The sequence below is a fragment of the Ochotona princeps genome, chromosome 8 (genome assembly GCF_030435755.1).
Source record: "Ochotona princeps isolate mOchPri1 chromosome 8, mOchPri1.hap1, whole genome shotgun sequence".
Lineage (NCBI taxonomy): Eukaryota > Metazoa > Chordata > Mammalia > Lagomorpha > Ochotonidae > Ochotona > Ochotona princeps.
Window position 1 is genome coordinate 51178382 of NC_080839.1, and position 26900 is coordinate 51205281.

The following is a 26900-nucleotide window of genomic DNA, read 5'->3' on the forward strand; positions in this document are numbered from 1 at the left end:
TAAATTTTGTTATACTTAAGCATGATTTTTAGGGGGAAGGTGGGGGAGGAACTTCTACCTGCCAGTTCTCTCCTCAGATCCTTTTAATGGCCATGGCTTGGTCAGACCTCACATCATGTCTCCCAGGTGATTGCCAGGAAGCAATTACTTGAGATCTCACCATTGCCCCTCAAGTGTCTGCTTTAGCGGGAAGCTGGAGGCCGAATCCAGAGCCAGGTCATAAAAGAGGTATTTCCACATAGGACACAGGGTTGTTGTTTTTTTTTTTTAATTTTTTTTAAGATTTATTTATTTTCATTGGAAAGTCAGACATACATAGAGGAGGAGAGACAGAGAGGAAGATCTTCCAACCGATGGTTCACTCCCCAAGTGACTGCAATGGCCGGTGCTGCACCGATCCAAAGCCAGGAGCCAGGAACCTCCTCCTGGTCTCCCACGCAGGTGCAGGGTCCCAAGGCTTTGGGCCGTCCTGGACTGCTTTCCCAGGTCACAAGCAGGGAGCTGATTGGGAAGTGGAGCTGCTGGGACCAGAACTGCTGTCCATATTGGATCCTGGCACGTTCAGGGCAAGGATCCCAGCCGCTAGGCCACCGTGCCCGGCCCAGGACACAGGGTTTTAACCAGAATCTTAATCTCTAGGAGAAATTGTGGTCCCTGAAAATATTTTTCCACAAACAAAATGTTTATCTGAAGCATAGAAAGAGATAGAGGCAAAGATTTCTCATCCTCTGATTTACTCCCCAAATGGCCACAAAAGCCAGGAGCCAGGAATTCCATCCTGGTCTCCCACATGGGTGGCAGGAGCCCAAGTACTTCTGGTGCCTTCCTAGGTGTATTTGCAAGAAACAAGATCAGAAGTAGAGAAGCCAAGACTCAAACCAGCGCTGCAATATGGGATGTCAGCATCACAAGCAGTGGATTAATTTGATACCGCATAGCACTGGCCCACAAAAGGATATTGTAGTTTCAAAGGTAAATATTATATGATTCCACTTATGTTAAGGGTGATGGGGAGTTATTATTTAATGGGCGCAGCTTCTGTTTGGAAGTTTGGGGAAGTTCTAGAAATATGTGATGGTTATAGTTATACAATGTTGTTAGTATATATAATACCGCTCATTTTTTATATGAAATATTTAAAATGGTAGATTTTGTCAAATATATACTTTTTACAAGAATGATAAAAGCACAGTAAATAGTTTTCTATTACACAGTAGCACCTAAAATGATGCAATATGGTAAAAATGTCTTTTACATGTTGTTCCATTTAACAGCTGGAAGTCTGTATGTCATTTTGGACTAAGCTATGCAGGTCCGAGTTGATTTATATGTTCAGTTCCTGGATTAGGAAAACACTAGTTGTCCTGAATAATTGCTTTTTCAGCAGCACTGGTCTGGCTGGCGGCACCTGCTGGCCTATATGTCTGTGTGCTTCCTGGATTTATTTTGGGTCGAGTTGGTAGCGTGCCTTGATGGGGCTGTTTTCCTGCATAGCTTGTGCAGTGTTCTAAGATGGAGGTGACTGTGTTCAGCTTAGCACTCGGCTGTTCTCCCTTCAGTCTACAGTGCCTGGTTCCGTGTCACTGACTTCTGAGCGCTACTGATTTAGCAAATGCGTGGTTTACCACTGCTTCTTCTGCAGTTTATCAGTGCTCTGAGCCCTTGCCTGTCTATGCAGGATGGCGCCTGTAGGGGCACCAACAGAGATCTGGGGCTTTCGGCCATCAGCTCCAGGGACCACACAGACCCGGCACGATGCAAGGTTGGTGCTGCTTTCTCTGTGGCCTCAACTCTGTGCAATTAGCTAGAAACAAGTCCACTCTGGGCCTTCACTTGAAACTCACACTCGCTACCCCACTGTACAAGATGGTGTCCAGCAGGGCACTGCTGGAGAAATGGGGCTGCTGACTTTCAGCTCCAGGGATCACACAGACCCTGTAGGGAGTGAAGCTGATGCTACCCTCCCTGCTGGATCAGTTCTGTGTGATTAGCCACAAACGACCCCCCTCTGGGCTGTTCCATCAACTCTGTACTCTGCTTCTCCACACAAGTGGTGCCCAGACCCCCCTACTTTTTCTCCACTTGTGGCTGGCCCAAGCTATTCAGCGAGATAGGCAGGTCTCAGACTGCATTTGCCTCCCAAGCTCCCACGTGGCTGCCACAGGAACCAAGCGGAGGCCACTACTGGATGTCTGGCTGGTGCTGGAACCCGGATCGCTGGAGTGTGGATTGCCGCTCGCTGATCGCTGATGGGTTTTTCTGTCCACTGCAACTCTGCTCTGCCGCTGCCGCCAGTTCGCTGTGTCCAGGGAATCTCCAGGTACCCCCTGACTACTTCCTAACCCCTGTTTTTTTCCTCTAATCTACTTCTTGTGCTTCACCCTATCTAAAGATTCTCCATCACACCAAATGTGTCTCTACCCTAAGCCACCATCTTACCTCCTTTTTTTTAAAGATAGTATATTTAACATTTTTCATGATAATGAGGAAGCTTCAAAAACAGTTGTGAGAAAAAAATTAGAAAATGAAAGATAAAAAAAGGTAACCATTATCTCTCATTACAAGCACCTGCAAGTTTAAGACTTTGAATTCTATTGCCTCTCAACCTTTTGGCTCAGATCAAGTGAAGACTCTGAATTTTGGCCATTTAACCTGCCACTGAGGAATTGAAGGTCTTGGGATTGTGTCAGTGTAGTCTTTTTTACTTCATTAACTGAAGAAGAATGGGCAGCCTTTGAAGATTGATATAGTATTAGGAAACAGGGCCTGGTGCAGTAACTTAGTGGCTAGAGTCCTCGCTTTGCATGCACTGGGATCCAATATGGACACTGGTTTGTATCCTGGCTGCTTCACTTCCCAGTCAGCTCCATGTGTGTGACCTGGGAAAGCAGTCAAGGATAGCCCAAAGCCTTGGGACCCTGCACCCATGTGGGAGACCTGAAAGAGGTTCCTTGCTCCTGGCTTTGACTCGGTGCAGCACCGGCCATTGCAGTCACTTGGGGAGTGAACCATCAGTTGGAAGATCTTCCCCTCTGTCTCTCCTTCTCTCTGTAAATCTGACTTTCCAATAAAATAAATAAAAATAAAATAAAAATAGAAGAATAAAAATAAAAATTAAAAAAAAATCAGCAAACAAGTGAAGAGCTGAATCAGTACCATAAGGTGGGACGCCTAATGATTTCCCACTGAGACCCTCATTGGAATTGCCATGTTGAGAGGAATGAGCAGGAGCAAGTGGAAGAGGAGGACTCCATTGAAGCTTTGCTCATTGGTTTTCCACTAATGCTTTGATCCACTTCTTCAAGCAACTGCTCAAAGAAGCAGATGCCATTTTCTTTGGCTTTCCAGAAAATCAGTAAGCCAAATGTTTTGAACATCTCCAAAAGCCACTGCCCTATGGCTCTTGCCCGGTCCACTTGTGCTTTCATTTGACCAGTTTAACTTCTTGGATTGTGCTTCGTTTTCAGACTTGTACCAATCAGGTCATGCTTGAGTCTGTGTTACAGCTCTTGGCAGAAATGCTTAAGTGTCTTGGTCCCACTTTTTTCAAATTTTTGTTGAAATTGCTGCTGTTGTTTGCAGCTGACCTGAGGACACCCACTGAGCAGAGTTAGCTGATGTAGTTGCTGTGTCTGCGGTGTTTACTGTGGCTTCTTCTGCTTTTAGTCCTCTTCTGTTAAAGAACAAACTAGACTGGTGTTTCCCCCACAGATCGAGGTAGGTGCCTTACCACTGTGGGCATCATAGTTACCATCCTCTAGTTCCTCCTTGTACCAGATTGTCCATTTCTGAACTGCTATTGTCTTTGATGCTTTACCTCTGGTGACCCATTTGTAACTTCTCCATTCTTCCATCCAGTCTTCACCATCACTTCAGTGTTTGTTCTCATTTTCGTTTAAGCAGAATTCATATTTCCTTGATGGGGACTCTTTTCAAACTGATATCTTTTAAGCTATTTATTTTAAAAGATTTATTTTTATTGGAAAGTCAGATACAGAGAGGAGGAGAGATAGAGAAGAAGATCTTCCATCCGATGATTCAATCCCCAAAAGGCCACAACAGCCAGAGGTTAGCCAATCTGAAGCCAGGAGTCCAGAGCTTCTTCTGGGTCTCCCATGTGGGTGCAGGGTCCCAAGGCTTTGGGCCATCCTTGACTGCTTTCCCAGGCCACAAGCAGGGAGCTGAATGGGAAGTGGGGCCACCAGGAATAGAACTGGTGCCCATATGGATTCCAACACATGCAAGGTGAGGACTTTAGCTTTCTCTCTCTCTGTAAACTCTTCCTCTCAAATAAATAAATAAATCTTAAAAAAAAAAAAAAATAGCTGGGCCCAGTAAGGTAGCCTAGCAGCTAAAGTGAGTGAGTACAATAGTGAGCGGTGAGAGAGCAGGAGAAATTTCGATAAGCTGAATCAATCCTCAAATGGCCAAAATGACTGGAGCTGACCAGACTGGAACTAGTATCTTCATGCTAGTTTCCTGTGTCGGAGGCAGTGGTTCAAGGGCTTGGGCCATCTTCCACAGCTTTGCTAGGTGTGTGGTTAGAGAGGTGGATTGGAAGTGGAACAGCTGGGACTCAAACCCACTATGGCATAACACCAGCTCCTCAAACTGATTTATTTATAGATTGTTTCTTTGTAAATTCTGTTCAGGCATAACAAAGTAGAACACATTTATTTGAATGCAACAGAATTTTGAAATTTGTGCTTTTTTTTTAGTAGTCCACTCTTCCCATGAACTTTTTGAAGACCCCTCCTATAACAGAGGAGTTACAATGAAACAGGAACAGATAGATGTAAAAAAAACCAGCAGAGAAGTTAAAAACTGCTAGGCTGGCCCAGAGTTTAAGAGAGAAAATATAAATTGAACATGGAACTGAGGATAACTTTAGGAGTTCAAAGATCAGTCAGATAAGAATATGGAGGATCGCTTCAGAAGCCTTACTATATGAGCTAGCATTATCAGAGGGAAAAATAGAAGAAGAAGGCAAAATTAGAAAATAAAACAGCTTAGAATTTTCAAAGGAGGGGGAAGGGTAGAAATTATCCTGTTGAAAATACTGAACGCTGGGCCCAGCATGATAACCTAGTGGCTAAATCCTTGCCTTCCATGCCCGGGGTTCCCACATGGTGCCTGTTTGTATCCCGGCTGCTCCATTTCCCATCCAGCTCCCTGCTTGTGGCCTGGGAAAGCAGTAGAAGATGGCCCAAAGCCTTGGGACTCTACATCCACGTGAAAGACCTGGAAGAAGCTCCTAGCTCCTGGCTTCAGATCGGCTCAGTTCCAGCCATTGTGGCAACTTGGGGATTGAACCAGTAGATGGACGATCTTTCTCTCTGTCTCTCCTCCTCTCTGTAAATCTGCCTTTCTAAGAAAACTAAATAAATGAATTTTAAAACAGAAAGAAAATACTGAATACTGACTCTTTTTTTAAGAAAACAGAAACTGCATTTATAACATTACAACAAAACAATGAAACCTTAAATAAAGGAAATCATCTTAAAAGCTGCTAAGGAAGAAGATATTATCTACAGAGGAATGACAATCAGAATAACAGGTTTTTTGTTAGTAGAAATAAAATGTGATATAAGAACAAGAAAATGCTCTTAAAAATTTGTTAATTATTTTTATTGAATACAATTACAGAGAGAAAGAGAGTGTGTGCTTCCGTCCACAGGTTCACTCCCTAAATAACCACAATGGCCAGAGCTGCCCCAACTCCAAGCCAGGAGCCAGGAGCTTCATCTTGGTCTCCCACGGGATTACAAGGTCTCAAGGACTTTGGCCAGCCTCTGATAGTTTGCTAACAATAAGCAGAGAGCTAGATGGGAAGTAGAGCAGCTGGGATTAGAATTGGTACCCACATGGGATGCTGGTACTACAGGCCGAGGCTTAGCCTGGCTCTTTCACCACTACACCGGCCCTCAAAATGCCGCTGCTTATTTAGAACTGTCCATACCAGTTAGTTCTACTATTCATAAGGAAAAATAGAAACAACAAGGAAAACTGAAAAAGTAGAATAATGAAGATTTAGCCCTACAGGATCTTAGAACACAAACCCCCCAAAATGAAAACAAAGGAGTACTGATGACTAAGGAGATCATAAGGCAGAATAGAAAATTTAAAACAGTGTACATATGTAATCTGTCTATTACAAGGGCTATCAAGTTAGTGGGAACAATAGACCATTCAGTAAGGTGTACTGAGGCAGTCAGGCAACCATCTGGGGGAGAAAGTGGCTTTTTTTTTTTTTTTGCCACAAAACATTGACCACAGAAACTCAGAATCGTTAAAGGTTACAGATAAAAGTACTATATAAACCCATAAAGGTTATAGAAGGACACAGAATTCCTTCATAACTGTGGCATAAAGGGACTGTTGCAGCTTTGACCAGAAAGTTCTGCATAGCAAAGGAGAAGAAGCAGCCATCATAAAAAAAGCAAGTCAATAGAAGAGAGAAAAGCTAAAATATCCAAACAGTTGCAACCTACCATCCCGAGACAAGTCCCCTCAGTGTATATAAGACTTTATAATAATTAATAAAGGAGTCAACCACCAAATAGAAAAATGAGCAAGAGATATGAAAAAACAATTCACATACAAAATAGTAATTCGCTTAAATACACGAAAGTATGCCAAAAATTCAGAATAAGTGAAATGGAAATTACATGTAGACTGAGATGCCATTTTCACCTATCAAATTGTCAAAAATTCAGAAGTTTAATAATACATTTTGTATGTGAAGCTTTGGGAGAAACACAGTGGGAGTACAGTTGGGTTCAACCTCCCTTCAATTTTTCTCAAAATTACAAATGCATGTGTCCTTTGACCAAGGAATATCATTTCTGAGAATTTCCCCAACATGTCTATCCACAAATGTGCATTGAAGTATGTATAAGGTTAATTGTTGTGCATTGCTTTATAACAGGATTAAATCACATAAGAACACAACAGTATATCTAGGTGTCCATAGCTCTAGTCCTACTAGGGTCAGCTTTCCAAGAGATACTATTGAATGGAGAAAGCTAGATCATGTTAGTATATATAGCGTGCCACACTTTGCCTGGCAAAGGAGTGAGAGTAAATATAGATCTTGTTTGACTAAGTAGAAAAGTCCACCAAGAGATACAAGTGGAGTGTAAATATTTAATAGAATTAGTTATAGCACCACATTTCTGCAAGCTTAATGTAATGATAGTAGTGAGTATATGTACCACCTAGAAGAATTGTAAGCACAGAAGCCAAGTACCAAACATGCCATAGTCAAATAAATATTGCACATCGATGGATTTTATTGTACATGTATACAGTGGCCTGACAAATAGAACTGTTATTAGCTGAGTAGAATTTGTCTCTCCAAAACCCAGGCAAATGTTTAAACTCTGATGTCTTCATGATTAAAGGTGAAGATCTGGCTTAATTGCTGCAGCCAAGATGTAGGTCTAGTGGGTGGTGGTTAGATCATTAAGAGTTTACCCTCAGAAAGTGTTTCTCCTGAAATATTTTTTTTAAAGATTTATTAATTTTATTTGAAAGTCAGAATTACAGAGAGAGAGAACTTGCATCTACTGGTTTACTCCCCAAGTGTTTGCAACAGTTGGAGCTGTTCCACTCCAAAACCCAGACCCAGGGGCTCTGTCTGGGTCTCTCACGTAGGCACAGGGGCCAAAGGACTTGAACCATCCTGTTCTTTCTCGGACCATAAAACGGGAGTTGGATCAAAAATCAAGCAATTGGGACATGAAGCAGCACCCATAAGGAATGCTGGTACTGCAAAGGGAGGATTAGCATGATAGATCACCACACCATTCCCTAAAATAACTCTTTGAGTTCAAGTTCTGCCTAGGTCTTCTGTTTCCTGGCTCCATGGATTATTCGTCTGTGGTTCCTACCATGACCAGTCTCCACGGATCCCGGACTATGAGTTGTGATCTCCAAACTATGAGGTGAAATAACCCTTCTTTCCTGGAGAAATTCTTGGGCATTTTAGTTTGGATAATGAAGGGCAGACTAAATGCAAGAGATTCCCTGGTGTCAGCTGCTCTGGGTAACGGGGGATAGGAGGAGTATTCTCATTGTGTAATTTCTAAAAAAAAATTTGAACAATGCGTATTTTATTATTTTTAAATTTTGAAAGATGGAAACAATTTGTTCCGCAAGTACTTCCAATTACAAGGGTGAGCCATGCTGGAGCAAAGAACTCCACCTGGGTGTCCTGTTTGGATGGCAGGATCCAAGTTCTTGAGCTATTATCTGCTGCCTCTGGGTATTCACTGGCAGGAAGCTGGAATTGAAAGTGGAATGGGGACTTGAATCCAGTTGATAGAAGTTGCTGGAATCCTAAGGAGCATCTTAGTATCTGAGCTAAATACCAGCGCCTTCCCCCCGCCCCAAATGTGAACTATATGAATGCCTTAACTATTCACAATCCTCAAAAAGCATTTTAAATTCAAAAAAGATCAGATAAGATAATGATGTCAATAATTTGAACAAGAGAACTGATAAATTTGGTTGAGTAAATTTGTAAGTATGCACTCAAGAAGTAGGGATTGTGAATTTTTGTCAAGCATACAGAAATACTTTTAAAAGTTGGTCACAAATAGTAAAGAAGTGGCATCACAAAGTATTTATCTCAGTGCCATGAAATTAGGAAGACACAATACGATGAAAGGCCAGAAATCACCCTATGTCTAGAATCCATAGATTCATTTCTAAAGGAGTATTCATAAGTGAAACTGATAGAAATCACCAAATATTTGGAGCTGAATGACAACTCCACCTTATAAAAATAACCAGTATCATATATGGAATTCTGATAGAGAAGTGCATTTATTAGGAAACAAGAAAAGTCAAAAACGTTGTTTACTGTCCAACTGAAGGCTAAGATGGAACAAAAAACTGAACCTAATGAATGTAGAGGGATGGAAAAAAGATGAAACAGAAGGACGAAGGAAATGAACAGATATTTTTTTTCAAAATAACAGATTCAAACAGCTAACAGACATATGAAAAGATGCTCAGGCTCCCTAGTTGTCAGGGAAATACAAGTGAAAACCACATTGAGGTACCACCTAATTCCAGTGATGTTGGCCTACATTTGGAACTCTGTTAACAACACCTGCTGGCATGGATGTGGGGAGAAAGGTACCCTCCTTCACTGCTGGTGGGAGTGTAGAATAGTACAACCACTATGGAAATCCAAATGGAGAGTGCTTAGAAAATTGCAAATAAACCTGCCATATGACCCAGCTATCCTGTTCCAAGGAATATATCCAAAGGAAATAAAAACAGCATTTGAGAAGGGGATCTGTAATCCTATATTTACAGCAGCACAGTCCACAACAGCAAAGACATGGAAACAACCCAAATGCCTGTCCAAAAGGAGTGGTTAAAGAAACTGTGGTACGTCTACTTCATGGAGTATTACTCAGCCATTAAAAAGAATGAAATTATACCGTTTGAAATGAGATGGTCCTAGCTAAAGACCATGATGCTCAGTGAAATAAGTCAATCCCAAAGGACAAATACCTTATGTTCTCTCTGATACAAGCTAACCTTCATGCAAATTGTAAGATCAATAACCCTTTTCATACTGTTTTTGCTGCATCCCATGTGTTTTGGTGTTTTTGTTTTCATTTTCCGTTTCTTTTTCTTTTTTTTTTTAAAGATTTTATTTTTATTACAAAGTCAGATATATAGAGAGAAGGAGAGACAGAGAATGTCTTCCGTCCAATAATTCACTCCCCACGTGACCGCAATGGCCAGTGCTGCACTGATCCTAAGCCAGGAGCCAGGAACCTCCTCCAGGTCTCCAACGTGGGTGCAGGATCCTAAGACATTGGGCCATCCTGGACTGCTTTCCCAGGCCACAAGCAGGGAGCTGGATAGGAAGTGGGGATTCCGGGATTAGAACTGGTACCCACATGGGATGCTGGTGTGTTCAAGGCGAGGACTTTAGCTGGTAGGCCATCGTGCCAGGCCCATGTTTTCATTTTCATTTCTTACAAATAGTTTTTTTTTTCTCTTGTCGAATATATTGCTGGCTCATGGATCGCATGGTGGTATCATTTTACCCAAGAGGCTTTTGTGTCTTTTTTTCTTCACCCATGGATTGGTTATTCAGTGGCGCGTTTTTTGACTCCATGGTGCTGTAAATTTTTTTGTTTTTACTTCATACTTGTGGTTGTCTTTGTTTTGTGACTTCCCATTTAAGAGAATATATAGTGACAGCATAATAGAGACTACCATATCCAGATGTGAAGATACAATGCAATATGCATCTTTACTTCCAGATCAAACATGGACTCCCAATGAAGCTTTTGGACATATCTAGACAATGGAATGCTGGACTGTCTGTACCAACAATGTCAGGGCATACTGAAATAAAAGACTGATGGACTTAAGACTGCTTATGAAGGACTACACTATTGTAATAATATGGGGCAAATCAGTCAGGAGATGGGAATTTGGGGGAGGGAAATACCAGACCCTATGGAATTGTACCATAAAATTCAAAATTAAAAAATTAAATAAAAAATTAATGAATGTCAAATGAATGCCAATAAAAAAGCTAAATTTTTGGAATACCTGTTGTATGTATTTGAAAAGCACAGTTAAGAGGGAGAGACAGAGTGAGATGTTCTGTCCCTTGATTTACTCCCCAATGGCTACACCTGTTGGTGCTGTTCCAGGTTGAAGCCAGGAGCTTCTTCCTAGTCTCCCATGTGGGTGCAGGGACCTATGCTCTTGAATCATCCTCTGCTTCTATCCCGGGCACAATATCAGGAAGCTAGATCTGAAATGGAGCAGCCAGGACTCCAACTGGTATCCATATGGGATGCCAACACTGCAGGTGGTGGCCCCTCAAATAAAATCTTAAAAAAAAAGAGCAAAAATGCAAAACTTCTAATTAAATCATTAGCCTGTTAAATTCAGTGATGTATTAAAGAAATCATGACTGTTCAGGGTTTATCCCAGGATAACATTAGAAAGTATATTAATCTAATTAAGTCACTGCATTAACAGATTGAAGGAAAACACCATATGATTTCAATAGATCCAGAAGAGGCATTCAACGAGACTCAGAACGAATCCATGACCAGATTTCTTGGCAAACTTGGAATCAAACTCTTCTTAACTTGATAAATGACATCTCCCAGAAGCGCACAGCAGACATTCTCAATGGTTAAACCCTGGAAGTGTCTCCACGCTTTTGTGATGATTATTAACATGTGGCACTGTGTTAGTGATCCCGGCCACACACACAATAGCAGGCCGAACTCAGGAGCTGGGGAAATTAGTTGAACAGGTAAGGATGTTTCCAGGGCGGCTGGATGCAAGCTCAGCATGATGAAGCCAAAAACATTTCTTTATATGAGAAACAGCCAATTAGAGCATACACAATAACAGGGAAATTGGTAAGAAATAAAGACATTCACATTAACAAAGACAAATAAATATTTAGAAATAAAATACAAACTACCATCTAAAACTATAAAAATACACTTACGGCCATGTAAAAACTGAGTAAACCATCTTTATGGGAGCCAGGACTCAGTAATTTCATCAGTTCTGCCCAGATTTAATGAGACCCTAGCAAAAATTCCCAGAAGATTCTGTTATAGGCTTTTGACAAACACTTCTTAGCTTCCTGTGGGAAACAGTGACTATGGCACTCCCAATCCAATTCTGAAGCAAGAAGAATAAATCAAGGTATTAGAAGTCTGGAGTAATTAAACTGGTGAATATCAGTACAGAATAAAGAAACATCAGTGGAATAAAATGAAGAGTCTGTAAAATGATAAGATCTTGCAGTACAATAGCTGCAGGACAAGTAGATGTTCCATAAATGGTAGTTAAGAAATTTCTTTTTTTTTTTTTTTTTAGAAAAAAGATACAAGCAAATTCTTAGACCACACACAGAAAGAAAATTCTAGATGAAGATATGAACATGAAGGAGAAAACTACAATTATTCAAAGTAAACTGTACAAGGGTATATCAAAAGTCTGTGGTAAAATGGAATTACAGGATTAGTTAGGCTGAGCATTTGACAGAGGTTGACGTGGCTTGGGACACTCCCATTCCATACTGCAGGGCCTGGATTTCAGCCCTGGCTCAGCTCATGAGTTCAGCTTCTTGCTGTGGCATACTCTGGCAGGCAGAAGGTGATGACTCAGGGACTTGGGTTTCTGACACCCACATGGAAGATCTGTGTTGATTTCCTGGCTCCTCCTGGCTATGGCCTCTTCCAGCCCATGTGTCACTGCAGGCATTCAGAGTCAACCAGCAGATGGGAAATCTTTATCTCTTCTCTTCTCTTCTCTTCTCTTCTCTTCTCTTCTCTTCTCTTCTCTTTCTCTTTCTCTTTCTCTTTCTCTTTCTCTTTCTCTTTCTCTTTCTCTTTCTCTTTCTCTTTCTCTTTCTCTTTCTCTTTCTCTTTCTCTCTCTCTCCTCCCTCTCTCCTCCTTCTCTCCCCCCCTTTACAAATACATAAAGGAAAAGTAAGTTTACTTTGGTAAAGAATTTTGCATAATATTCTTGACCTTTTCTTTGCCATGAATTTTAGTGGTTATGATGCTTTCGTTCCATACTGGAGTGTGTGCATTTGAATTCAAAAATCCAGGTTCTGACTGCAGCTCCATTGATGATAGCTCAAGGAATTGGTTTCCTGCCAATCATGTGAGAGACCTGAGTTGAATACCTGGCTCCCAGCTTCAGCCTTAGCCCAGCCCTGGCTATTGGGCACATTTCGGGAATGAACCAATACATAGGAACTCTCTGTTTGTCTCTTTCTTTCTCCCACTCTTTGTCTATCAAAAAATGTTAAAAAAAAATTTACACCAAAGTAATCTTATTTTTTCCATTCCATTTTCTTCTCCCATGGGCTTTGTGAAGAGCCTTCCTACTGGTTGAGATTTTCCAGAGAAGCATAGCCGAAAGAAGATGAAAATACATAGAAGTTGACTTAATTGATTATGGAAGTCAAGAAACCGCATGACCTGCTGTCAGCAAGCAAGAGACCAAGGAAAGTCAATGGTGTAATCACACTGAGTCTGAAGGCCTGCATACCTGTGGGTGGAAGAAAGCCACATCCCAGCTGTTAGAGCACACGCATCCTCCCTCTGAGGCTTTCTTCTAGTTGGATCTCCAACTAGATTGTAGGATGCCCATTTGCCTTGGTAAGGATATTCTTCTTTATTCAGGATACTGATTGAGATGTTATTCTCTTTTATAAGCACTCTGAGAAACAGTGTTTACCAGCTCCCTGGTCATCCCTTAGCCCAGTCAAGTTGATACACACAATTAACTACTATAGTGATTTAAAAAAAAAAAGATTTATTTATTCTATAACCAGTCCCCATATGGGATGCTGGCATTGTATGTGGAGGATTAGGTTGCTATATCACTCAGAACCCCAGTGTCTTCACTGCTAGGCCAATGCCTGCCCCGTTTTTGGAGTTCAGGTCCTGGTTCTGGCTCCTGTCTCCAGCTTCCTATAATGCAGACCTTGGAAGGCCACAGTGACAGCTCAAGTAATTGGGCTCTTGCACCATTTTAAAATTTAATTTTATTTTTGGCATTGTTTACATAGTTGACAATAATTCAGGTCCATGAGGACCACTGAATAGGGTAGGGAAGGTCAAGGTATGGTGAAAGTGGGTGGACTTCCAAAGTTTGTTTTCTTCCTTTTCTCCTGTATGGGGACAGGGCGGGGAAGAGAGTGCTGCTCCCAGCTGCCAAATTATATCATACTAGGGGATGGGGGATAGCCATTTGATTTCATTATAGAAATCCGAATGTGGAGAAGAATGTCCCAAGGGTATTGCTTGAGTGGTTTTGATGGTTCCAAGTCACTGTTCGTTTTCACTGTTCCAAGGCTGAGAAAATCGTTCCAAGGTCCATTGGTTGACAGAGTCCACCCCAGTGCATCCATTCACTCAGACACTTGTTGCCAAAGCTTGGCCAGGAGTGTTGTCCAACCTGTTTTGACATGGTACTCACAGTACTCTTATCCTCTACAGTTCTTTAATGAGCTGTCATGTCCCCCTTGTGTACTTGGGCATGCCATCCACTTCATTGGCATCAGCAATCAAGGAGGCCCAGTCTCAATATATGCATTCCAATGTTGGACAACAAATTCTATGATTTTTCCCTGTGGCTGGAGTTTTGAGTCCAGTGGTCCAGTTGAGGAGTCACCCAAGAAACTTCACCTGGGGTGACCCCCAGACCTGACTCTTACATGTACCAGCTAGTACAGGGTTCTGTTCAGTCCATGACCTATATCATCCTAACCCACACATTAGTGATTATAATCGCCTGGTCACTTCCATCTCCAGCCCCACATCCATGCAAACCAACAGGTGTTGCAGCCAAGCCCAGCCCAACATGCCACATCCTGCACCCATTGGTAAGATCTGAATTGAATTCCCAGTTCCTTTGGTTTGGCCCCAACTGGCGGCTATTGTAGCAGTTTGGGGAATGAATACATGGATGGCATCTCTCTCCGTTAAATAGAATACAAAAATTTTAAAATAACCTCTTCATTAGAACACACACACACACACACACACACACACACACACACATATATATAACAAAATAGTAGAAAACAATGTGGCATCAAAATGTAAAACCTAGTGTCCAGCATTGTGGCATAGCAAGGTTAAACCATGACTTAGGACACCCACATTTCATATCAAAGTGTCAGTTTGAGTTTCATCTGTTCTATTTCTGATCCAGGTTCCTGCTGTTGTGCCTGGGAAGGCAGTGGATGATAGCTTAATTACTTGGATCACTGCCACCCATGTTGGAGACCCACGTGGAGTTCCAGGTTCCTGACTTTGGCCTGGCCCAGTCCCCAGGCTATTGTGCCTCGCCCTCTCTGTCACTGTTTCAAACATACCTATAAAGAGGATGTATTCATTTATTTATTTAAAATACAGAGTTATAGAATTGAAAAATAGAGATCTTTGATCTACTGGTTCACTCCTCAAATGACCACAACCGCTAAGACTAGGCCTGGCCAAAGCTAGGAAGTTGGAACTCCATTTGAGTCTCCCATGTGAGTCTCCCATGTGCATGGCAAGGGCCCAAGTACTTAAGCCATTTTCTCTTCTTTTCCCAGGTGCATTAGCAGGGACTGGATCAGAAGTAGAATAATTGGGATTCAGGTTAGTGCCTATATGGAATTGTGGCATTGCAGGTGGTGACTTAACCTGCTGTACTATGGTGTTGGCCTCAAATAAATAAATCTGGTTTTTAAATATTTTATTTGATAGGAGTTACAGATAGAAAAAGAGAGAGATTTTCCATCTGATAGTTCACTCCCAAAATAGCTGCAACAGCCAGCCAGGAGCCTTGAATTCCACCCAGCTCTCCTGTTTGGGTGACAGGTACCCAAACCATCCTCTGCTTCTTTCCTAAGTAAATTAGAAGGGAGCTGGATCAGAATTAAACAGGGAACCCAAATTGGCACCCATAGGGATGCTGATGTTGCAGACAGTAGCTTAACTCATTATGCCACAATGCTGGCTCCAATAAATCTGTTCAGAAATGTAAAATGTACAGCAAAACTTATCCTTAAGGTAAAAAGTGAAATATTTAATAAAAGATGTATTTTAGTATATTGGACAAACACTACTAGTAAAACACAACCCGTTTTTTCTTTCCTTTTTCTATTCCCAGCTTCCTTTAAACATTTCAGTTTGGGAGGTAGGCAATTCACAGAGTAGTTGCATGCCAGTCAAGGTACCCACATCCCATGTAAGAGAACCTGGGTTCAACTCTTGATTCTGCCTGGCTCCTGATTTTACCTCCCTGTCAATGAGGAGCCTGGGAGGCAGCAAGCAATGGCTCAAGTAATTGACTCTGCCAAGAGTGAATTACCAGATGAGAGCTCTGTTTATCTCTATATTTGTGTTTTAAATTAAAAAAAGAATGTTACAATGTGGTCGTGTTTCCCTGCTTCTAGATAAAAACTGTGGCATGTTTAAGACGTTTCCCTATGTTATGTAAAATCTTAGAGTTGCTTTAAGGCATGTGCTCAGTCTCAATCAATTGCATTATGCAATTATCCACTGAAGATCCTGACACAGTCTCCAAGCTTGATTGTCCAAATTTCTTCCCTCCTCTGACTTAAATCTGCTCTAGGGGAGTTGCCTGCAAGGAGAAGGGAGGGGTGGTTAGCGGTTCTGTTTCCTTTACTTGAGTTCCAATAACTCTTCTAGACTTGAGTGACTGGCCAGTTTCTCATGTTAATACCTACACAGGAACGGAGTTATAATAAGTGGACAGAAGGGATCCATCATAACCTTGAACTTGTGTATGGCAGAGTTTAAAGGGTATTTTTGCTTGTTGGCACTTTGTTGGTCTCTTTGGAGGGTCTCCTAGTCAGGACCGGTTTCCTACAGGTCCTTTGGCCTGGCACATGTGTTCTGTGGGTGGCTGCTTGTGTATCCTGCCAGCCCTGAGGAGGTGGGCTTCCTCTGTAGCTCCATGCTACTGGGTTCCCTTTCCTCCTTCAGTTACCCTGTTAGACAGGACAATGGCCATGCTGGCCAACCAACACTGCCACACTTGTCCACAGGAACCCTGGTGTGTCCCTTGTCCTGATGTATGCAGATAGCCAGCTGTCTTCTAGCTGTGCCTCTAAGCCTGCCCTCTCTGGGTTTCCAGAGAGGGGTTGGAGCACAGTCCCTGGTGCCTACCACTTGGAGGGACACATATCCCAGGCTCCCTGTACCGTGCCAGAGCAGCTTCTCTAGCATTGAGGAGAGGGGAAAGCAATCCCTTCCTCATGGGCTGTGAGCAGACAGAGATTACTCAGAGCACAGCAACAAGTCGGTCTCCAGCAAAATCACCAGTTTCTCTCTTGCACCTGATCCTTTAATTATCCTTAACCTGACTGAGGACTCTAGGAAATGTTGAAATAATTCTATGAAATTTCCTTGGGGAATTTTGCCAATGGAGAGCCAGCTTCACCCTGACTTTTGTATTTGGTCTATAACACATTGGTCATTTGACTGGTGGATTAGCACTGAAGCAGAATGAGCCCCATTTAAGAAAAAAAAATTTAAAGATTGATTTATTTGAAAGACAGAGTTGAAGAGAAATAGGTTGAGATGTAGAGAGATTATATTCCATCAGCTGGTTCACTGCCCAAATTGCTATGATTGTCAGGGTGGGGCCAGACTGAAGCCAGGAACCTGGAACTGCAGCCTGTCTCCCATCCAGGGGATAGGTGCCCGTGTACTTGGATCATCTTCTCTTACTTTCCCAGCTTCATTAGCAGGGATCTGAGTCAGAAGTCAAGCAGGGCTGGTGCTGCTATGATTCATCAGATTAAGCCACAGCCTGTAGCACTAGCATCCCATATAAATGCTGGTTCGAATCCTAGCTGCTCCACTTCTTATCCAACCCCCTGCTAAAGTGCCTAGGAAGGCAACAGAGGATGGAAGGATGGCCCAAATGGAGCCATATAAGAGTCATGTAAGAGCCATGTAAGAGTCATGTAAGAGCCGTGTAAGAATCATATAAGAGTCCAGAAGAAGCTTGTGGTACTTATTGAAGTTGTTGCTGCCATTTTAGGTAGTGAGACAGCAGGCAGAAGATTGCTCTCTCTCTCTCTGTTTTCTTTCAATATAACTCAGCCTTTCAAATATACATATATATGTATAATATATATATATAATAGTGTATATATAAGTATATATATCAAGTATATATATATATTTATATATATACTTTTTCTAAAATTCTGAGTAGTGGGAACTTCAGCTGGTACTCTTATGGAATATGCACATTGTAGTCAGTGGCTTAACTAGCTGAGCCACAGTACCAGCTCCTGGGAGCACCATTTTTAGTATCCTGTTACACAGAGGGGGTATGATGCCACAAATAAACAAAGGACAAAGCTTGTTAACAAGTAATTCACACAAGATAAACCTCATAAGCCAATAAACTTGGAAAGAAAGCTGGGCCCAGACAGGGCTCACTGAGGTCAATTGGATCACCCTTTGTGTCTCCCCTTTGAATAGCATTGTTCACAGTGCTGGCACATCAAAACATCCTTTTCTGGTTCTCCTGGGAGCTCCAGGAGTCTAGTGTAAGCAGGACTCTAGTGCTGCTCCTGAGTCTCCAGAATACATGTACAGAGTGAGCCTCTGGCCCCCAGGCCATGTAAAAGCATGCCCCCTGCATCCATTTTTGTGTGTGTACTCACAGCTTGGTGAGGTCTTGTGGATTCCATCTCTGGCAGAGCACAGGTATGAGCCAACTTCCACTGCTGCAAATTGTATTTGTTCCAAGTCCATTTCAGAATTAATAACCAAATTTGTGTGTCCAAAATACCCAGTGCTTCAAATTGAAATGGATTTTCCTTTGGAAGCAGCTGCTACATTTCTTAGGCCCTTTGCTTTCTGTCTCTCAAGGATTGGCTCTTGTTGGAAGTTGACTTGTTTAGTTTGGAAGCTTGTAATAAGCCTGAAAGCCATTCTGAACATCCTGTAATGTGTGTCTGAAAATCTCTTAGTAGAGTTTAGATCTCTCCTGAGACTCCCAGGGCTTTTCCTGAGGCACTGTCTCTCTTACATCAGGTCAGGGGAGGAAGTCAGGTGCTCCCAAGGTGAGAAAAGGCAGGCCACCAAAATGCTGGAAGCAGTCACAGAGGAAGGAATTTATCTCAGAGTCTGACTACCAAATGTACCTGAAAGCAGTTCCTGCCTGGTAGTGCTGTGGAGTGAGTGGACAGTAGACTCTCAAAGGGCTGTACAGATATGTGCAAGGTTTCCTAATAAAGAGCACAGTTGGCCAGATACTGTCCGGGCCCAGAGAGGGAGCCTAGTGGCTAAATCCTCACCTTGCATGTGCCAGCATCCCATATAGGCATCAGTTTATGTCCTGGTGGCCCCATTTCCCATCCTGCTCCTTGCTTGTGTTCTGGGAAAGCAGTAGAAGACAGCCCAAAGCCTTGTGACCCTGTACCCACGCGGGAGACCCAGAAGAAGCTCCTGGCTCTTGGTTTCAAATCAGCTCAGCTCCAGCTGTTATGGCCACTTGGGGAATGAATCAGCGGATAGGAGATCTTCCTTTCTGTCTCTTTTCCTCTATAATCTGACTTTCCAATAAATAAAATAAAATAAATCTTAAAAAAATTTTTCCTGGGGCTGGCACTGGATAAGAGTAAGTAAAGTTCCTGCCTGTGTCACCAGCATCCCACAGGACACTAGTTTGAGTACTGGCTGCTCCACTTCCGATCTGACTCCTTGATGATGGCCTGGGAAAAGCAGGAAGGATATCCCAAGTGCTTGGGCTCCCTGTACTTATAGAAGACCTGGAAGAAGGTCTTGGTTCATGACTTTAGATTGGCCCAGGCCCAGACATTGTAGCCATTTAGGGAATGAACCAACCTCTGAAAGACCTGTTTTTTCTCACTCTCTGTAACTCTGACTTTAAAATGAATATGACAAATCTTAAAAAAAAAAAACAAAACAAAACAGATTTCCCTCCATGATCAAAGGAAGGCAGGATCATAACAGAGTTTGGAAAATATAGCAAATAGGAAGAAGAGGAAAACACCATGTTCTTCTCTTCAAAGCAACCGTGATCCTCAGGAAGACTGGTCTCATTTATTCACACTGGTGTTGTGTGTCATCAGTATGGCTAACATCACAATACTTTCATTTTTTGCCTTTGTGAGCCTGTTTATTTTAAAACTTAATTTTCTTTTTTAAAAGATTTTTTTTGAAAGAGTTACAGACAGCAAAGAATTCTTGCATTTGCTGGTTTACTCCTCCAAAATGGCTGCAATGACCAGAATGAAGCCAGGAGCCAAGAGCTTCTTCTGCATGTCCCATGAGGGTGCAAGGGCCCAAGGATTTGGGCCATCTTCTGTTGCTTTCCTAGACACATTAGCAGGGACCTATGTTGGAAGAGAAGCAGCTGGGACTCCGACTGGCACCCATATAGGCTGCTGGTGATGCAGGCAGCAGCTTTACCTGCTATACCTCAGTGCCAGCTCCTGAATTAATTTTCTGTAAACCACAAATCCAATAATAGGTTCATGTGTGTGTGAGCAACAACTTCATCTCCCCCCTTTTTCTTCTCCCCCCTTTTTCTTCTCCCCCCTTCTCCATGAGTAATTGTTGTTAATCTGTCTTTCCAGTGCTTATGTATGTTAGTGTGTTCCCTTCCTTCTCACATGCAAAATAGCATATCTTGTCTCTTAAAAAGTTTTCCCCCACTTTATTTGGAAAGGGAGAGACAGATTTTCCATTTACCAATTCACATCCCCAGTGCTTGCAAGGACTAGAGCTGGGCTAGGCCAAAGCCAAGAGCCAAGAACTTATCTGGGTCTACTGAGTGGGTGGCAGGGACCTAAAAACCTGGGCTGGTTCACAGGGTGTGCACTGGTAGGAATGTTGGGATTGGACGCAGAGCCAGGACTCTGGAATGGAATGCGGGCGTGTCAAGCAGAATGCCAACTGCTGTACCAGGCACCTGTCCCTGTTGTTTCCTTTTGGTTCCCCTCACTATACCCTGAAGACCAGCCCTGAGAAGTGGTTAGAGCTTTTCTTCATGGCTTTTTGTTTTTCTTTGAAAGTCCAGTAGTCCTTTGTATATTTCAGTTTATTCCACTTCACCGTTTTTTTTTTGTTTGTTTATTCAACAATTCCCTGAATAATGGACATTTTGAACCTCTTGGGTATGTATGTATGTATGTATGTATGTATTTATTTATTTTACCATGACAACACTCTGGTGATTGACCTTGTTTAGATGTCATTTAATGGTTACAGAATGTGCTTGTCCTCACCCATCAATCTCTTTTCAAAGTGGTTGCCTCAAGATGCCTTCCTCGTTCCTCTTGCTCTTAGTTCTCTCTGCCAGGCTTTGAAACATGCCTAATGACGCAAACCCCTCCATCTCCAACTTCAGTATGCCCTGCCCTGAACTTGGTTTGAACACAGACTAACCAGTTTTGGAGTGTTGGCTTTCCCAGAAGTCTTGAGTTGGTTCTTCTCCACTTTTCACCCTCTTTGTGACTCAGATAAGCATAGCTACAGGAACCCACACAGCTGACCTGTCCAGGCCTAGCTTCCTTCTGGGGCAATTTCAAGAGGTGACATTATTATTTTTTTGTTTGTTTGTTTGTTTACATTATTACTTAATTGCTCTGTGGATGGTTGGTTTTCTTTCTTTGTTGTTGTTATTTAAAATGTATCTATTTTATTTGAAGGGGAGAATTACAAACATCAAAAGAGAGAGAAATAGCAAGAGTGAGAGAGAGAGATATCTTTCATCTGCTGGTTCCTCTCCAAATGGCTGCAATGGCCAGAACTGGACCAGTTTGAAGCCAGGATTGAAGATCCTTCTCTGGATTTCTCACATGGGTTCAGGGGCCCAAGGGCTTGAGTCATCTTTTACTGACTTCCCAGATCACCAGCAGGAAGAAGTTCCAGGCTCCTGGTGTTGCACTGACCCAGCTCTAAGTGTTGTGGCCATTTGGGGAGTTAACCAGTGGATGATGAAAGATCTTTCTCTCTGTCTTCCAATAAAAATAATCTTATTGGAAAAATAAATATTTATTAAATAAATAATATTTTATTGTAAAGGGAGATTTACAGAGAAGTGAGCTGATCTGGAGTCAGGAACCCGGAACCAGGAGCCTCTTCTGGGTCTCCCACATGGGAGCAGGGTTCCAATGCTTTGGGTCATCTTCCACAGCTTTCCCAGGCCATAAGCAGGGAGCTGAATCAGAATTGGAGCATCCAGGATGTAAACTATTACACATACAGGATTTTGGCAATTGCAACTGGAGGATTAGCCAGTTAAGCCATTGTACTGGCTCCTATACGCAGCTTTTAAAAAGTTATTTGGAGATCCGTGTTACAGAGGAAGCTTCCATCTACTGGTTCATTCCCCAGGTGGCCACAATGGCCAGGGCAAAGCCAGGCCAAAGCCAAGAGCTTCTTCCAGGTTTCCCATCTGGGTAGCTAGGACCCACGTTTTGGGCCATCTTCTGTTGCTTTTTCCAGGCCATTAGCAAGCCGCTACCATCTCTGGATGATAAACCTGTTGACTTTTTTTCTTCTTTTTTGCAGACAGAAAAGTTTATTTACGAAGGAGCCAGGTGAGCAGGGAAGGGAGGGGGAAGGGGAAAGCACCTCCCGAGAGAAAGCCAGGAGGTGGGGTGCCTCTTGAAAGCGGAAGGAGGGAAAGATACCAGGCCTATTGACTTTAAACAACAACCAACCAACAATCAGAGATAAGGAAGGAGGTAGGGGTAGAGAGAGGTGTTGACTCTGCAATGACCCCAGGAATGATGACCAGGGTGACATTCGTCCAAGCTTGATTAGGCAGTTGCTGAATTAAGGGACTACAACTTAACTAAACCCTGGTACTCTGATATAGGATGTACTGATGTGGAATGTGGGTGTCCTAACCAATGGCTTGACCACTGAAGTCCACCGTAATTTTTAATTTAATTTTTAGTTATGTATTTGAAAGTCAGAGAGAGAGAATCTTCCACCTGCTGGTTCACTCTCCAAATGCTTACCACAGCCAGGGCTGGATCAGTCCAAAGCCAGGAGCCTGGAACTCCATCCAGGTCTCCGACGTGGGTGTCAGTTTCACTTGAGCCATCATTTGTGGTCTCCCAATGGAAACATCAACAGGAAGCTGGATGGAAAGTGGAGGGCCAGGAACCCCATCCAGGCCCTTCAGTAGGAGATTCCATGTGGGATAAGCATGGCCCAGGCAGTGACTTCACTGCTGCTTAACGCCCCCTGACCCCATGTTGATCCTGACAGCTGCCACTTTCCTTTCAGAAGCCTCTAGCTTTCCGCTAGGATAGAACAGATGGTCCCTGGGAGAAGGGGTCTGGTGGCTGAACCTGCCCTCCTGCTCCTGGCTGCATCTTCATCTCCATCATCTGGGTACGTATTGCAGGTAATTCCTGGGCTGGCGGGGGCGAGTGCGCTGTTACATGAAGTGCTGTTTGTTTTTCCTACCTGCTGGCTTACCATTTGGCTTTCTTGGAACTGCCTAATCACTTAGCACTTCTCCATCTGCTTGGCAGTCTCTGAACATTGTTTTGATGGTCACTGTTGCTTTGCCAGAGCGTGCACAGGCAGGGAGCGGGTGGAGGAGGGCAATTCAAGTGTTTAATCCTCTCACTTTCCCTGTTCCTTGATGCTTTCCGTAGGCTGATAAGCATTTTGGCTGAGAAAGAGGAGCCCCAGCCCGAAGCAGGACCCCAAGGCACCTGCATGCCACTGAGGGCAGTGCCCGAGAGGCAGCCGACTTGCTTCACTCTACACAAGTGAAGTCTGTCTTTCTGGAGAGAAGTGAGTGAGCTGAGAAAGGGTAGAGAGGGGAAGATGGGAGGAAGGCTCAGGGGTTGCAAGGGAGGGTCTAGGGAAGCCTGGAGCTTGAGCAAGGACACAGAACACCAGGAGGGCCAAGGCAGCTTCAGTGTGAGTCGCTTGGGGAGAGAGGCCTAAAGTCTCCTGGGTCAGCTTGTTCCTCCGTATTCAGCAGTTTTGAGCAGGACATTGTCACTTTTTGCATGGACATGAGCACTTTTGCAGGAACAGTGATCAGCACACGATGGAGGTGCCGCTGCTGACACTTGCACCCCATATTGGGATTCCTAGGATCGAACCCCAGCTCTGTTCCTGATTTCAGCTTCTTAATAAAAAGTGCACCTGGGAGGCTGCCCATGATGGCTCAATTACTTGGGTCCCTCCCATGTGGGAGACCTGGATGGGAGTCAGGCTCTTTGCTTCATCTTGGCTCAGCCCCTCTAGTTGCCAGCATTTGGGGAGTGAATCCATGGATAGAAATCTCTATCAAATTGACTAAATAAATACATGAATTTTTTTAATAGTGTTTTTTTTTTTTAAATTTAAAAGGTAGATTTTACAGAGAGAGAAGGAGAAATAAGGAGGGATTCCATCTGCTTGTTCACTCCCCCAGTGGTCACAATGGCCAGAGCTGAGCTGATCCAAAGCTGGGATTCAAGAGCTTCTTCCTGGTCTTCCACATAGGCTTAGGAGCCCAAGGACCTGTCCATTCTCCACCTCTTTCCCAGACAATAAGCAGAGAGCTTGATCAGAGGTGGAGCAGCCAGGACATGAACCAGTGTCCATATGGTATGCTGACACTAGCAGATGAAGGATTACCCTGATATGCCACCATGCCAGTCCCTTAAGTAATAATTTCTTTCTTTCTTTTAAAATTTATTTATTTTTATTGGAAAGGCAGATTCACAAAGAGAAGGAGAGACAAAGATTTTCCATCTGCCTGGTTCACTCTCCAAGTGGCTGCAATGGCCGGAGCTGAGCTGATCCAAAACCAGGAGCCAGAAGCTTCTTCTGGGTCTTCCTTGTGGGTGCAGAGTCCCAAGATTTTGGGCTGTTCTGTACTGCTTTCCCAGGCCACCACAGGGAGCTGAAAGAGAAGTGGAGCAGTCAGCTGGGATACGAACTGGCACCCATATGGGATCCTGGCACAAGCCAGGTGCAGACTTTAGCCCCCAGACCATTGTGCCAGACCCATAATTTCTTTAAAAAGGCACATATATTTCCTAGCTTCCCTTTTAGCAAGTCTAGCAAGTCTAGTCAATGAGATGTAAGCAGAAGGGTTACTTCAGAATCCCAGGAAGGCTAGTTAAAGGGAATTTACTCAGTTAAAATTCAAACCTTTTTTCCTCCTGCCTTTCCTCCATCTTTCAGACTGCAATGTGGATGCAATGACTGGAGCTCTGACAGCTGTCTTGTGTTGAGAAGTAAGAAGGAGCCAGGAAACTGGTCTGTGAAGCTGCCCGCCAGTCCTAGAATGCTTACCTCTTGACTCTTTTATTTAAGAGATGAACTTCCAGTACTGTTTTCCATGTTGGGTTTATCCTCACACTAGCATCCATTTGAGGTAAGTACTGTTATTATTATTTTTTACAGATGAGGAATGAGCCGCAACTAGATGAAACACCTGGCTTAAGGTTAACTAGCCCAGACTTGATCAGGACAGGCAAACTCAGCCCTAACCCATGGTGAAAGTCAGCTGCTGTCGTCATTAGCAATAGAGGGATCCCCACCAATGCTGTGACTGTAAGATGCAAAACGTTGAGTGCTGGGCCTCAGAAAGCCATCTTGCTCTGTTGAATGGAAGACAAGAGATACTGGTGTTTACCAGAGAGTCCAGGATGTGCTGGGCATCCTCTCTCTTGTTTAATGAAGAAGCGGTGAAGAATAGCTTTCTAGGGAAGCTACAAAGAGAAACGTGGGCTGTTCCTCTGGCTACCTGATGAGTTTCAACCCTGAGTCCCCAAGCAGATTGTAAATAAGCCAATTTCAAGATGCTGCTGTAAGCTAGAAGGTGCTGGAAGCGGAGTTTGATTTCATGGTAATTAGCTGTGAGTTATGGGGGCTTTTCCAGGTGATTCAGTTTGCCTTGCCTCCTCAGGCGCTTGCTCATGTTCTGGAAGTGAGAAGGGTGGAGGGGCTGCATGACTTTCCTGGGGATTTTTGATAGCTCCGTCTTGGAGATGCTCTTGGCTCAGGTTTTCTCCCCATTTTCTCCCCCCACACCCTACATCAATATCAGTCTATCTATCTGGAAGGTAAGGTGGAGTCAGAGAGTAGGCAAGACAGAGAGAGTACTTCGCTCCTCTGATTCACTCTCCCCACCTGGCCACTATAGCCAGGGCTGAACCAGGCTGAAGTCAGCAGGAGCCTGAAACTCCTGCTGGGTCTCCCACACTAGCAACAGGGGCCCCAAGCACCTAGGCCTGTCACCCACTGCTCCCCATACTAAATGGCCAGGGAACTGGACCTGAAGCAGAGATGGGACTAGACCCATGTGGACCACAACCTGTGTGGAGGCTAATGGGCCCTGCAGATCTGCAGTGTAGAGCCACATCCTGACAGGGCAGCCTGGGATGGGAACAGCATCTCTTTACCAGAAGGGAGCGTCACAGAAGAGGTACCCCAGGAGGGCGGGTGACAGCCTGTGTATATTCTGAGTTGAAGCTGTACTGCGCCAAGAAACCAGCAGGCCTCCCCCAGGAGCCTAACTGCAGAGTCTAGGGCACTCTGGTGGAGAAATTGAAGTGAGACAGTGGTGTTTTCCCATAGGGGAGGGGTTCTGCCCACGCCCATGGGGCTGAGAGTTGTCACCACTGCTCGGTACATGTTTGCGGTGTTTGAATCACCCCAGAGACCCAGGCATTCCTGTGAATAAGAACCAAGGCTTCCGGTCTGACAGTGCTGAACAGAGCAAGGAGCTGCCCACACTGTTGGCTTTCATGTCCTTCCTCTTGACCACTCCTGTCCTTCATGACATCCCCACTCCTTCCTTGCTTTTGGCCCCTGGGCATCAGCTTGTGGCACATTTGGGGAAGCACCTGGGCACAGAATAGTCAAAGTGCCTTGCTTGCTCCACACTGACAAGAACACTCCAGAGACATTCCCCACCCCCCACCCCACACCCCGGGAAAATGAAGCAACTCGTTCACTCGGGACGACTCAGACCTGATCATTCCTGAATGGATCCAGAGCTTTTCTCAAGGAGCTGAAAAGCTATTATTCCTTGTCCATTTTCTCCCCCTAGAGCTTTGGAAATATGGCTCTGTAATTTAATGACTACAGGAGATGAGCAAAAGAATGAACCAAATAAGACAGCGTCAGCTGCTTTGTAATGAAGGGTCAAATTTTCCAAATATAGAGCAAAATCCAATTGAGACGCTGTTGTTTATAAATGTTTCCTGCAATGACACTTGCATGGGAGACCCGGCTGAATACACATGTGTCTTGACATAAGGAGCCTCCTCCTGGCTCTTTTCAAAACTTGGTAAGGGGAAAGCACATTGACTAGTTTCTCAAAGTCGCCCTCCCTGCCCCAA

The 26900-nt window shown here is 43.6% G+C and overlaps 2 long non-coding RNA genes across 4 annotated transcripts in view; both read left to right on the forward strand.

The window, feature by feature from the left end:
* The first annotated feature begins 834 nt into the window (after positions 1–834).
* LOC131480935 (uncharacterized) lies at positions 835–23301 on the forward strand. 2 transcript variants are annotated; one of them, XR_009245900.1, is made up of 4 exons: positions 835–972; positions 12896–13179; positions 22828–22948; positions 23205–23301. It is a non-coding gene; the product is annotated as an uncharacterized LOC131480935 (long non-coding RNA). The 2 variants fall into 2 exon arrangements; XR_009245899.1 differs by lacking the exon at positions 835–972 and adding an exon at positions 2159–2320.
* A 1455-nt stretch (positions 23302–24756) lies between these two features.
* The window catches only part of LOC131480936 (uncharacterized), a 32131-nt gene continuing 29987 nt past the window's right edge, over positions 24757–26900 (forward strand). For both annotated transcript variants that reach the window (XR_009245901.1, XR_009245902.1), the window contains exon 1: positions 24757–24928. This is a non-coding gene — a long non-coding RNA (uncharacterized LOC131480936). The remainder of the gene's footprint in view (positions 24929–26900) is intronic.